Source organism: Thalassophryne amazonica, chromosome 1 (genome assembly GCF_902500255.1).
Source record: "Thalassophryne amazonica chromosome 1, fThaAma1.1, whole genome shotgun sequence".
NCBI lineage: Eukaryota > Metazoa > Chordata > Actinopteri > Batrachoidiformes > Batrachoididae > Thalassophryne > Thalassophryne amazonica.
In genome coordinates, this window is record NC_047103.1 from 167599580 (window position 1) to 167615210 (window position 15631).

A 15631-nucleotide genomic window follows, 5' to 3' on the forward strand; every position below is an offset into this window, starting at 1 on the left:
AAATATAGCTAACCAGAACGTGTGATCCGGCTGCTGGCGGCGTTATGCCAACTGGGACTTCCTCATGTGGCTTTCCATCACCTCTCGCTTTCCTCTTAACGTGTTTATTTCCCTCATCTTGTTCAGACAAGTTGGAAACACCTTCGGAAAGTGTGAACACTGGTGTGCCCCTCTACTTTATCCGTCATATTGAATTCAACTGTCAGCTCCTTCAAACTGCTGCTTTGGGTATTTGGACTTGTGGGAGCAAAGCTGAACTCACCTGCCACCCTGATCCACGCTGAGGTCTCCGTGGTTACAGTCGCCACATTAAACCTCACAGGTCAATTGAGCCGTGTGCGACTTGGCGGCAGTGTTGTTCTCCACCTGGGCACCTTGTTAGCTTCTTGCCGTTAGCTTGATTTCAGCCGCGTGCGGTTATTGAACGACGCAAAGATGTTTTCTGACCTCATCCAATGCCTTTGGTGGAACCTGTAGTCAACAGGTTCAGCACAAACAGGGCAGGATTCAGTTTGTCGAACTGACTCTTCATCAGTACTTTGAAATAACCAGACTGGCTCCGCCCTCTTCCATGTGTGTTCAGGTTCTACACCGTTCGCTACAGGGAGAGGAACAGGAAGTGGATCTACCAGACCTGCCCAACCAGTGACACGGTCATCGACAGCCTGAAACCAAACACACCCTACGAGTTCGGCGTCCGATCCAATAAGGACGACCGCAGTGGGATGTGGAGCAAATCGGTGATCCACAACACCAACATGGGCAGTAAGCGGCTGCTTTTCATTGTGGGTTTTTTGATTGTGGGTTTTATTGTCAGAAGCAAATTCCCAGATGTGAGATTGTTGTGCCAAATTTCAAAACAAAATTGTTTTGTGTTTTTCTTTTTTTTTTTCTTTTTTTTTTTGGCAGATGCTCAAAAGCCTTACAAGATGCGGAATCCTCTCACCAAACCGATGGTACGTCAGGATGCGGGATCCACTTCACTTTCCTTTGAACACATGACACTTCGGTCCCACTTCTGAAGACAATGAGCTGGTACCAATACTGCCACCCATAAAGGCCAGAGCATCATTTGGTACCACAGAAATTCTGGAAATAAGTACTCAAGTCCGGAGTAACAGATATCCTAGGATATCTTTCCTCCCACCAGCCCTGAAAGGCAGTATTCCTGCAGGGCAGCACTGATTAAACCTCGTCCAAACCTCAACAAGGCCCGATCAGGATACAGGAACCTTCAAACATTATTTTCTTATGGTCCCAGATGAAGCACAGTTTGACTGACAGTGAACTGTATTGGTATCTTTCTGTATCTGTCTGTAGCTCTCTACTATAGTAATATTTACTATTCTGAAAAATCTTATCCCCCTTCCAAATATACTCTACAAATATATGGACCTGATTGACATCCTGAAATATTGTAGAACATCTGTCCATGATGGGGTGGAGGGTAACTTATTGTGACCTGGATATCTAGTATATATCTGGATATCTATATAGTCTTGATGGTGTCGTGCTACATCTGCTGGTTCTTGGTTCAGTCATGATGAATCATCTTCTATGCACTCAATAAGTCTTTTGAATTGACAGGATGTAGTCAAAATCCAACATGACAGCTATTACGTGGACTGTCATGGGCAAAATCATGTAAGCTCCATCACTGGACCTATCTTAGAGTAGATGCCATTGAATTTAAGGTTGGATATGGGTAAAGGGGTGGGACCAGGACTATTTCCTATCTTCTTTTGGTGTTTTGGACATTGATGGAGACCTGTGTTCTAACATGTTCCATTCTAATTCCTGAACAGAATCATAAAAAACACAAAGTTAGGTTTAGGTTCTGTAGTTTCATGTTTCTGATGTTACCGATGCCCGATTCTGAGCATGCTGAGATTTTGCAATCCATGCATATACTTGAAGTTCTGCATTGAGTTGCTTTACACTGCATTGTGTTGCACTGCATTGCACTGAGTTGCAATGTGTTGCATTGAGTTGCGTGGCATTGCATTGAGTTGCAGTGTGTTGCATTGAGTTGCACTGCGTTGCATTGAGTTGCACTGCATTGCATTGAGTTGCGTTGCATTGCATTGAGTTGCACTGCATTGCATTGAGTTGCACTGCACTGCACTGAGTTGCATTGCATTGAATTGCACTGCATTGCATTGAGTTGCACTGCATTACACTGAGTTGCATTGCATTGAGTTGCACTGCATTGCATTGAGTTGCACTGCATTACACTGAGTTGCATTGCATTGAGTTGCACTGCATTGCATTGAGTTGCACTGCATTGCACTGAGTTGCATTGCATTGAGTTGCACTGAGTTGCATTGAGTTGCACTGCATTGCATTGAGTTGCACTGAGTTGCATTGAGTTGCACTGCATTGCATTGAGTTGCACTGCATTGCATTGAGTTGCACAGCTGCATGTGCCAGCAGATTGTGCACGTCTTTGGTGCGAAGCAGATTCGGTGAGTTCTTCATGCACAAACTTGCATCGCCTTCAGAAACAGTTTGTCCAGCTCCAGTCACATTTGGACACCTTCCCATGCAAATAAAAGAAAGCAAACATGGCATCACCTTGTGGGCGGAGCTGCTGATTCCACTGTTTTTTTGTTTTTGTTTTTTCCCTGCTTGGGGAAGTTTTAACAAGGAGCTCAGTGTTTCTGTTCATGGCACCACAGCAGGTTTTTGGTGAGTTAGAAATGTTTCTTCACCCATTTTCCCTCTAAACACCGCAGCATGCCACAAAAAAGCTGATACCACGGATCCCTGAATGTGTTTGCTAGATTACTGAGCTACTCAAAGCTGTGATGAAGGTCAATGTAAACACGCTATAACGGATGATTAGAACACTAACATAAACACACTACAACGGATGATTAGAACACTAAAAGTCACCGTTTGGTGAGTTTGGACTGACCTTAAGAGGGAACTTCTTCCACATGTTGCTGTTAGTTTATTAAAGGTGGGTTTCTACTTTCAGAATGTCAAGATCCTTATGCCTCTTCAAATCAGAATATGTGGCCAGTTGGCTCCAAAAATGACTCCACCCAACACCGCCACTATGGTGTGACTACACCGCAGCACTGTCACAAAAAATAAATAAAATAAAATAAAAATTCAGAATGTACCAACCATTAACCTGCATCGTCATGTTGGCATTACTCCGATTTTATCGCTTGTCTGTTTCTGTTATTTCTATACCTCAAAATGGCAATGCCATTCATTAACGGCATAAGTTACCACGTGGGGTACGCCATCAGTGATATTAGCATAGACAGCCCTATACAACACTTTTCCACTCTGAGCCTTAATTTGTGTTCAAATAAAGTGCTGTGCAAATAGCAAAGTAGACCATATGCTCTAGATTGTCAAGATAGGGCCCCTCAACCTGTGTCAATCTGAAGGAGTTTCATGTTTCTTAACTTTATGTCATTCTAACATAGTCACATTGACAGAAGATGACTAGTGATGATACATATATGTATGATTGATTGATTGATTGATTGATTGATATTTGAGCTGCATTGATCTATGTGTCATGTGGATTTTTATCATTTTTAAAGATATGGGAGGAAAACATGATGGAATCACTCATACAATCAATGTTTTTGTCTTTCAGAAACCTCTTGGACCTCACACTTTGTTCCTTCCACGTCCGGGTAAGATTTGTGATTTTTAAAGGCATTTTCTCTGGAGCGTGTTCGGGCAGCTCTCATATTGAAAGATCGTTTTAATACGAACAGTGATGCTGGACCGCCACAGGATGAAGCACAAGTTCAGGCAGGAATTATCAGGAAGAACAAAATATTCCAACACATTGCTGATGTTTTATAAGAGGAAAACTGTGTGCATCAATTATCTTTATGAATAAGAAAAAAACAATAAAATATCAGACGTCGGCGTAAATCATGAGGTGTCAGATGACAAACTGTGTCCTCAAAGTGTTTGACGCTGAGAAAAACAGTCTCAAAGTCAAATTTCTCATCAGAAAATGAAGCTTTTCACAGACAGTATAAGATAAAAATGTAAAAAGTTACATACAACTCAAAACCTTTTGACATTGTCACAAATATTGTTATAAGAAGTTGTAAAATTATAAATGAGCTTTTTGTAACAATTTTTTTATTCCACCCATCAGATTTCTGCACTTTAATGTTTTGATTCAAACAGGTTTCTGATCTCTGTGTCTTTTTAATGTGTGGTGACTCGTTTTGCAGCTCTGCATAATCGGACGCAGCCTCATCTCTCTCCATTTATGAAAAAACCCGGAGCTTTGCCCACAGCGCCGCGAACCTCTTTCGGTGATTATCTCCTTCCTTCTATTGTCTTTCATCTCAGGGATGCACACACTCTTGATTTGGCTTGATGCCCACTGAAACTGCTGCTGTGAAACTTTAAAGTGCAACTTTAAACTGTTGTTTTAAGGCCTTTAATTTGAAAATCTGACCTCTAACTTACTATGATGTCAAATGCTTTAATAACAACAACAACAATAATGATGATGATAATAATAATGTGCTCAAATATTCCAAAACCCCAACCTAGTGATATAACAGAAAAAATTGCAACCAGAGATCATCAATTTTATTTCCTTAATCAGTTACTGAATTAGTTGCTGATCATCTTCATTGACTGAGTTTTCAACGAATCATTCTGGCACTATTTCATGTTTATACAAGTTGTCTGTCAGCAAATGGAACAGATTTTTAAGAAAATAAGAATGTAATTTTTAATAGTTTTTCATTTTGCACAAAAAACTTTAGTCATGATACAAAAATAGATTTTTTTTGTTAACAATATACACAATACAGAGGCATGTGAAAATAAAATTGTAATTTTTTTTCTTCAGCTACTTTTCCCAAAATAAACTAAAAAAATATAATGCAGCAACAACAACAATGAATTATTTTTAGAAAAAAAAATAATAGTAATAATAATAGTTATGCTATTATCACTGAATAATTCAATATTATATAGATAATTTATGCTTGTTCTGGAATAGTTCACTCACTTATCCTCAACTGCCTGTTCTGGACTATTTGGTTTCTGTAATTCATTTACATGTTTTTTTTTTTTTTTTTTTTTTTTTTTTGCTACAGTGATATATTTGAATATCTTTGCAGGCTAAAATAATTTTAAACATATTATAAGTTCACCCTGTGACAGACTGGCACCCTGTCCAGGGTGAACCCTGTCTCACGACCTATGACTGCCAGGATAGGCTCCATTTCCCCCATGACCCTTATCTGGAGTAAGCGCGTATAAATGGATATTACAAACTCTTAAAGCTGTAATTTGCATCGCAGTAATTTGTTAATGGTCAATCTCAACTTATGTTATGAATAGTTGCATTATGCTTATATATTTTTGTTTAATATATAAAATATTGCAACATCTTTTTGGTTGTAACAGTCAACAAATTTTCTATAACAGTTTGTTTAAACACTGATAACAATGCAAAATATGTCTAATTTAAGACGCTAACTTGATTGTGGTCATTTTTAAAACCAGTTGAACTTAACTGCTTTGACTTTTTTTTCTTAAATCTGGGTTCATTTCATTGTGCATTTTTATTTTAAGTTCTACGTGTTTTGTTTGATAAATTTTCTTGTATAAAAACATATATTGTGTCCCACAGCGCCCCCTGTGAGCCAGCAGGAAACCCTCCCTCTACCCGGCTCTGCGGAGTCACATTGGCCTCATGTGTCACCGGGTAACAAGAAAAACATTCACATTTGTATTTTAGTGCTTTATTCGCAGTCTTCACCTGCTTGGCTAAGTCCAGTTACCCACCGGGGGATTTTTGGAGCTGCTCTGATTGGCTGCATGCTGGCATGTCTGGAACCTGCTGAAAGTTAGAAAGTCCGTAAGACACTTGGAGGTGATGTCACTGGAGGTCAAAGACTATCAGTAAGTTCATTTTGCCCCGCCCCTCCTCAAAGCAAGCCGAGCCAGCTTTCCCGACGCCGTGCTAGCGCCGCGGTGATGCTTCTTTCCTGCATCTGCGACATCAGTCCAGTCCTCAGTTGACACGGCTCAGCGCTCCGTCGCTTCCTGCTGTCCTTCTTTCACCCTGAAACCACCTGATGTTTCACTTCTCTCATTTCAAACTTTTTCAACCAACATCGTACAGTTTTTACAGACCTACAATCCTACCGCTGAGACATTAGAGATATTATGGACCAGATGTAACTTCACAAGAAGGTAGAGAAATGAACATTCAATACACGAGCAACAGCTCTGGTTGACATTCCTGCTGTCAGCATGCCAATTGCACGCTCCCTCAAATCTTGCGACATCTGTGGCATTGTGCTGTGTGATAAAACTGCACCTTTCAGAGTGGCCTTTTATTGTGGGCAGTCTAAGGCACACCTGTGCACTAATCATGGTGTCTAATCAGCATCTTGATATGGCACACCTGTGAGGTGGGATGGATTATCTCAGCAAAGGAGAAGTGCTCCTATCACAGATTTCGACTGGTTTGTGAACAATATTTGAGGGAAATGGTGATATTGTGTATGTGGAAAAAGTTTTAGATCTTTGAGTTCATCTCATACAAAATGGGAGCAAAACCAAAAGTGTTGCGTTTATATTTTTGTTGAGTATAATTGCTGTCTGATTTAACAAACACGACCCATCGCAAACCAAACATTTATGCGTGGATCAGCTGTAACGTTGTCCAAATCCACTACACAGTTCTTGTAGTGGACAGATTAACAGACACAGTCACACAGGCATGGACCAAATTTCAGCATTAGTAAGGTTCATGGTGGGACAGAGTAGTTTCATTGTCTTGTGTGTTGTGTTCACTGATTGGAAAACAGAGAAAGCACAGGAAAAGAAGTGGACAGTTCCGGTGCTGAATGGGCATCCTGTGATCTGTCCATCCATCATACATACAAAAACAAACATGTTTGGATTTATTGTCCCCCAAATGTGCCAAACACACACACACACAGTAATTTTCAAATTCATCTTTTTTGAGCTTCCATGTCTGACATAAACAGCGGAAAACTCCTTTTACACAGACACGTGTGTTCACACAAGATAAATACAGCCTGAGGTAATTTCTATAGGTTGTTTTACAGAAAGGAAAAGGCACAGGCCGCATGGATGTGTACAGTCTATGGCACATTCGGAGGTGGAAAACTACTGAGGATTTCTGGTAATAATTAATTAATTCCCCTTGTACATATGAAGCCTCTCCCACCTGCGTAATTTATGGAATAATGGGTTCATCAATCAGTCATGTTTGCACGTATGATAAGATTTTCATGGAGGCAGAAGAGGAAATATTTTGCAGCTTTTACACTCTGACCATGAGACACATTCATTCATCAATAAGGTGAGAAATCACAAGTGTTTTTAACCAAAATGTTTCTGAATGAATTCAAGACTGTATTATCCAAGTAGTAGTGATAATAATAATAATAAAAAATTAACTAAATCAAATTTGGTTGATGCGCCTCTATTGTTTGTGCTAAACTACATACAGCCATGCAGAGTCCGACATGTACAGTTCAACAAGCCCAGTTTTAGGGATCGAGATGTGGAACAAATCCATAATCAATCAACATAAGAAACCAATATTTACAACGTGACTATTTTTCACCACATCAGCAACATTTATTATTAAACACTGAAGCGACAGTGTAATAGTCTGCATGTTCTGAATAATTATTTATAACAATGACAAAATGGTTCTAAACATCTTTTGTTACCGGTTCACACTGAAAAATTGTCAAAACATTTGATGCAACTTAATTTTTGTTATATTAGGAGTAAATAATGAGTCAAATGCAGTAAATATACATTTTTTTTATCAGTGAAGAAGCAGTGGTCACTTTAGATGTGAAAAGAAAGTCACTTTCTCATAACCTGAGCAACAAACATAAAACATTTGGATTTCTGAATTTCAAACTTACCCAATTTTATTGGCGCATTAACATAAAACAACCAAATTTTGTCAAATAAACGCAACATTTCAAACTTTATAAAGCAAGATATGGTTACAGTGAAGTAAATAATTTGATGTAATTCCTTATTATTCATCCTCATTCACATTTGCATCCTTCTATCTATCCCATCATCCTTCTCTTTCTTCTGAATTTCTCATAACGTTGTTGCCATGTTTGTAGGTCTGCATGACAGAACCGCATGTGAACCAGTTCAGATGCAGACGTGTTTGCATTTTCCTGCAAGGGAAAAGCAGCACAAGTCATTCTGCAGAATCTCAGACTCACCCTCTTCCTGTCTGTTTCTACACAATTACAAATGTCTGCTGGACTTTTCTGCATTTCTGTGAGGTTCAAGGTTATGGGACCAAAATGTGATACCTAAGACACAGTGGGCCCTATCATACAAAAGCAGCACACAAGCGCAAGTATGTTTGCTGCTTTCCAGTGGATGCAGTTATAATGTTCAAGGTTAGCATCGTGTGTTGGTCTTAAGTGTTGGTGCATTGAAACAGTAGACAACAGTTGGGCATAGACCAACAAAATTTGGTCTAACAGTGAGCATGTGCTTTTTTTGTTTATTTGCAGCTTAAATATGCAGGTTCACAAACCTCATACACAGGCCCGGCGCCAGAAAAAAAATATTAAGGGGGCGATGAGTTTATCACAGGGGGCAGGGTCGCCCCCCCCCCCCCCCCCCAAAAAAAAGTGCGCACCGGAGGGTACCTGCCTCTGAGCGTGCGTAATGAATTGGGTGCGCTCCTAGAAAGCTTGTGTATTTAGGCTACACTGTTGTAAGAGACTGACTAAGAGTAAAGAGTGATGACAGTATTTTTTTTTAATTATTATTTGAACGTATAGACCCTCGGTCAAGTGATCTCCTGCAAACCACAAAACCAAACCAACAACTGATCTGAGAAACGACACGAGACAGTAGATTAACCCCACATACAGCCCTCCATCACAAGCGCAAACACAGTGCAACTGGGCATGACAGTCACACAACGGGTCAAAGATAAACCTTTCATGTAGATGTACAGTGGTCCCTCGTTTATCACGGGAGTTACGTTCTAAAAATAGCCCGCAATAGGCGAAATTCCTGAAGTAGTCAGCGTTATTTTTTACAATTATTATAGACGTTTTAAAGCTGTAAAACTCCTCACTACACACTTTATACAGTTTTCTCAAACAGGCATTAACATTTTCTCACTTTTCTCTCGTGTGTAAACACTCTCAAAGTTCAAACCTTAGTAGAAAAATAAGACCAACCTGTTTTCAGGCCCAAACATTTGTTTGAGAAATAAAAATAGAACGTTTTCCTATAAATAATTATGATGGCTTTTAGAACTAACAAATTTAATTTTAACGATCACCCTACGAGGTTGGACACATAAGAAATTATTAACAGTGACTGAACTGTATTTCACAGTTCCTCTGATCGCGCCGCTTCGTCGTGGCGCCGCTCCACTGTCGCGCCTTTTTTTACTGAGTGACACCTCGGTGCAGGTGTCTTTTTCCAAGTGAAGAACACAGTTATGGGTAATTGTTGGCGCTCTTTTTTCTTCTGGGCGAGAAGATTTTTATAAACAGACACGCAGAACACAATGCGCGCACTCTCCCTTCGCGGTGCCGCAACAGGTGTCCCGTCATCTCGACAGAACACCGGCCTGCTTGATGAGGATGCAGAGCACAATGCGCTGTAAAAAAAAAAAAAGGCATGCAAAATTGGATTAAAAAAATCCGCGAAACTGCGAGGCGCTATATTTTCCAGTATTTCTTTTTCTTTCTTTTTATTTTTGATAACTCTCACTTCCAAGGGGGCGAGGTTGATGATGTGAGGGGGCATTGCCCCCAAACGCCCCCTCGTGGCACCGGGTCCGCTCATACAGTCGGCTTGTACGTACAGGGATGTGCGGCGGTATATCAAAGTACAATGAAACTGAAGGGAAAGCATAAAATTAAAACCAAGTAAAAGTAAACATTAATGTAAAAGTACAAAACTTGATCTTACTGCTTCAATGCTTCACCTCAGGGAGCTTTGGTGGCTCCTCTCAAAACATGATCCACCTACAGTTTGATGTTTTCAGCACAAAATGTTTGCTCACTAAAAATCGTCTTACTTAAGCCCACCATCTAAACATCAATGCACCAGTTTTCAGCACACCTGGTTCTTAAAAGGCAATAACACTTCCACTGGTTTAATTAATTTTACACCTAAAACACACTCAGGATTATTTGAAGAAAAGCAATGCCTTTATGTCATGCACTCGACATTGCCATGCACTTTGATCAGTGTAAATAGTAAAGTGGAGTGGTTCAAATGCACTTGCAGTACGCTCTCTAAACAGTGTGCTTTAGACACTAAAGATAGGGCCCAAAATCAGAACTTTTACAGCCTCATTTCATGGATGAAACTGAGAGACTTTCTTCCTTTAAACATTTTTTAAATGAATTTCTCCATAATTTTGGGGGGTTAAAAGAATTGGAATATTTTTCCTCAAGAAAAATTGGCTTCCTAAGATCCATCTCTCTAGAAGAGCTATCTCCCATGACCATGGTACCTCTATTTGTTTCTCACCATAGACAAAGAAAACGGTGTTAGAAATGACACCAACAAACCGATGGATCCTACGTCTGTCCTCCCCCAAGTCCGGCTCTCAAAAGCCCCTCCCACCATCACCACAGTGTCTTCTGTCCCCAAATTACCTTCCAATCATGACTTTCATCACGAGCCGCCTCAGCCCAGGTCGCCCACTATTGCATCTGAGAAGCCTCTCAATCCTGCGGGTAATTTCCACCTACTCTTTGGAACCCCCCCCCAGTTAGATAATATCCATGTACGGGGAAATATGATTGTAACAAAATGAATATAAAAAAACTGAAGGTTTCTCATTTCTCCTGAAGTAACACAGTTTAATGAAAAAGGATTTAAAGGAATTTACTGTCTATAACTCTTACAAATTAATTTAACCCTCAAGCGACTGAGCTATTTGCGACTATGACTGAGTGGGATCATTTATGACCCCATTGACTTTATATTGAAATATATTTGTCCATCATCTAATGTAGTAAGGTATGGAATTTTTTTTTTTTTTTTTAACAAAGAAGTAGCCAAAAACACGCACCAATAGAACAATATTATATTTATTTAGACAACCCTTGTGTGTTACATCTTGTAATATGCATGTTACCTTTTATTTCTTTGCATTTCCCCCCCTTTGCATCAAAAATGAAAACAATAATTCATAAAAAGTAAAGTTTCTTTGAGCCCGGCCTCTACCTGCTTCTCCTGCAGGCACACCTTGCTCTGCTTGAGGTGCCACAGGTATGGGATGGACTTCATGGTCGGATTCTACAACCCCTGGCAAAAATTATGGAATCACCGGCCTCGGAGGATGTTCATTCAGTTGTTTAATTTTGTAGAAAAAAAGCAGATCACAGACATGACACAAAACTAAAGTCATTTCAAATGGCAACTTTCTGGCTTTAAGAACACTATAAGAAATCAAGAAAAAAAAGATTGTGGCAGTCAGTAACGGTTACTTTTTTAGACCAAGCAGAGGAAAAAAATATGGAATCACTCAATTCTGAGGAATAAATTATGGAATCACCCTGTAAATTTTCATCCCCAAAACTAACACCTGCATCATATCAGATCTGCTCGTTAGTCTGCATCTAAAAAGGAGTGAACACACCTTGGTGAGCTGTTGCACCAAGTGGACTGACATGAATCATGGCTCCAACACGAGAGATGTCAATTGAAACAAAGGAGAGGATTATCAAACTCTTAAAAGAGAGTAAATCATCACGCAATGTTGCAAAAGATGTTGGTTGTTCACAGTCAGCTGTGTCTAAACTCTGGACCAAATACAAACAACATGGGAAGGTTGTTAAAGGCAAACATACTGGTAGACCAAGGAAGACATCAAAGCGTCAAGACAGAAAACTTAAAACAATATGTCTCAAAAATCGAAAAATGTACAACAAAACAAATGGAGGAACGAATGGGAGGAAACTGGAGTCAACGTCTGTGACCGAACTGTAAGAAACCGCCTAAAGGAAATGGGATTTACATACAGAAAAGCTAAACAAAAGGCATCATTAACACCTAAACAGAAAAAAAAACAAGGTTACAATGGGCTAAGGAAAAGCATTCGTGGACTGTGGATGACTGAATGAAAGTCATATTCAGTGATGAATCTCGAATCTGCATTGGGCAAGGTGATGATGCTGGAACTTTTGTTTGGTGCCTTTCCAATGAGATTTATAAAGATGACTGCCTGAAGAGAACATGTAAATTTCCACAGTCATTGATGATATGGGGCTGCATGTCAGGTAAAGGCACTGGGGAGATGGCTGTCATTACATCATCATAAATGCACAAGTTTATGTTGATATTTGGACAATTGAAAGGATGTTTGGGGATGATGAAATCATTTTTCAAGATGATAATGCATCTTGCCATAGAGCAAAAACTGTGAAAACATTCCTTGCAAAAAGACACATAGGGTCAATGTCATGGCATAGGGTCAATGTCAATGAGCAGATCTGATTTGATGCAGGTGTTAATTTGGGGGATGAAAATTTACAGGGTGATTCCATCATTTTTTCCTCAGAATTGAGTGATTCCATATTTTTTTCCCTCTGCTTGGTCTAAAAAAGTAACTGTTACTGACTGCCACAATCTTTTTTCTTGATTTCTTATAGTGTTTCTTAAAGCCAGAAAGTTGCCATTTGAAATGACTTTAGTTTTGTGTCATGTCTGCGATCTGCTTTTTTTCTACAAAATTAAACAACTGAATGAACATCCTCTGAGGCCGGTGATTCCATAATTTTTGCCAGGGGTTGTATATCAGGGGGATCTGATATCTCAGAGATAAGATCTTCACTGTCTGATGTTGACTCATCTCCATCAATGGAGCTATTTTCATCAGTGGTGTCAAAAGTACACACATTTGTTACTTAAGTAGAAGTATAGATACTGCAGTTTAAAAACACTCTGGTAAAAGTTGAAGTATCAACTTGACCTCTTTACTCAAGTAAAAGTGAAAAAGTATGTGCTCCAAAACCTACTTAAAGTCTAAAAGTATAAAGTAACCTTTTAAAAAAAAAGGTAGATGCCACTGTATGAATTGAAAGCTTAATTTAAAAACTGATTCGTTCTACATGTGGCCCAAGACCCAAAACCCAAAATTACCCCCCAACACCACCTGCATGAAAATGTTTCAATTCTAGAAGCTGTGAAATGCAATCTGGGACTATTCCAGACAATAAACTGCAGTGAGTGCAGCATCCATTTAGTGAAGGAAAAAAACAAAAAACAAAAAAAAAACAAAACACAACTTTCCTTATTCAAATTCATTCCAGTAGTATTCTGCTCTTACTAGGATGCAGCAGTTTTCTAGTTTGGCAGATAGTTCTGGAGGAAATCACTGAAGAAATTAACAAACTGAAAATATGGTTTGGTAACAAACTGTCATTAAATAAGACAGGGATGAAGTGGAGGTGTAAGAGTCACTAGGTGTTCACAGGAAACATTTATTTATTTATGTATGTATTTATTTATGTATGTTCATTGTTAGTTGCTTTTATATTTTCTGTTGTGTTTCTATTCAGGTTCTTTTTCCTCTTTCTCTAAAATTGTATATAATAATCATTAGATTATTAATATATAAACAAAAATAAATTTAAGAAATATTACAATTTGAAAACAAATGCACCCGAACGTGATGAAAGCTGCTTAATGCTAAGTTTTAACATTGAAAATGCCATAGACATGCTAACGCGTTAGCGTCGCTCCCGTTTTTAAGTTATAAAATACATCTATCAACTGTTTCAGAAGACCATAACAGGTAGGTTTAACATAGAAAAGGTAAATAATACTCACAGAAGTATGCTCTTTAGGGTTTTAGCGGGGGAAAATTAAGCAAAAGAAAGAAAGAATAAACAAAGCAATAGGTCGAAGCATTGCTTCAATCTGCAAACCACTGCTTCAAAGCAAAGCTGTGCTGCAGAAAAGTTGATTACAGGCGCACATGACGAGAAATATATATATATACGAGGTCTATTAGAAAAGTATCCGACCTTATTATTTTTTCAAAAACCATATGGATTTGAATCACGTGTGATTACATCAGACATGCTTGAACCCTCGTGGGCATGCGAGAGTTTTTTCACGCCTGTCGGTTACGTCATTCGCCTGTGGGCAGGCTTTGAGTGAGGAGTCGTCCACCCGCTCGTCGATTTTTTCATTGTTTAGGAATGGCTCAGAGACTGTTGCTTTGTTTGATAAAATTTTTTTCAAAACTGTAAGGCACAACTGAGTGGACACCATTCAATAAATTCAGCTGGTTTTCGGTAAAAATTTTAACGGCTGATGAGAGATTTTGGTCTGGTAGTGTCGCTTTAAGGACGGTCCACGGCGCCTGACGGCGATCTGCGCTTCGAGGCGGCAGCGTCTCGCCGTTTCAAGTTGAAAACTTCCACATTTCAGGCTCTGTTGATGCAGTAAGTCGTCAGAGAACAGAGAACTTTCAGAAGAAGTCGGCATGAGGAGTTTATTCGGACATTCCATTGTTAACGGTCATTTTGTAATGAAAGAACGTGTGGGCAGAGTCGCATGTCGGGCTGGACCCGACCGCGGGGGGGTCGCGGCAGGAAAAACACCTCCGTTGGAAATCTTAACGGGCAAGTTGGAACATGCCCAAGCTGTTAAACAATTTCTCAGTTACTCACTTGTTGAAAGCCATTAAAAGCCGCCTGAATTCTACAAATGGTTTTCAACACGGAGGTGTTTTTCCTGTCGCGGCGCACACAGATTTGCCGAGTCGTCACGGAAACGACTCGGCGAATTTGCGCGTACGTCTTTCATTAATAAAATGTCCTTAAACAGTGGAATGTCCGCATAAATTCCTCATGCCGGCCTCTTCTGAATCTTCTCTGTTCTCTCACGATGTCCTGGGTGAATTAAGCCTTAAATTAGGATGTTTTCAGCTCGAAACAGGCCGACGACAGCGCCTGGAAGCGCTGCAGGACGTCCCGCTCCGTGGGAAGTCCTTACACCGACAGAAACACCCCATAATCTCTCATCAGCCGTTAAACTTTTCACCGAAAACCAGCTTAATTTCTCGAATAGTGTCCACTCGGATATTCCTCACAGGTCCAGAAAAAATGTTGATAAAGCAACGCGCGCCGTCCGCAGCGGCTATTCAGACAAAGAGATTCCGACGGGCGGGGTGGAGCACTCCTCACTCAAGGCCTGCCCACAGGCGAATGACGTCACCGACACGCGTGAAAAAACTCATGCATGCGCATGAGGGTTTAAGCTTGTCTGACGTAAAAACATATGAATCAAATCCATTTATTTTTTGAAAAAAATAAAAAGGACCTCTTTTTTCATCACAGACCTCGTACTTGCCACACAGATTTGCCAATCCTTACAAAATTCTGTGAATAAGTACAAGACAAATAGATTGACAAAAACATGGTAGGGAACTTTTTCCTGATTAAAATGAGAAAAATAGTGAACAAAAATATATGCCCGGAGTCATAAATGACCCTACTCAGTTGCTTGAGAATTAAGATTCCCATACAAGTGATGGTGGCATCTGCAAATGGTGACACCTGCAAGGCAAAGATACTGTTAATATACTGCTGTGTCGCAATTAAGAATTTAA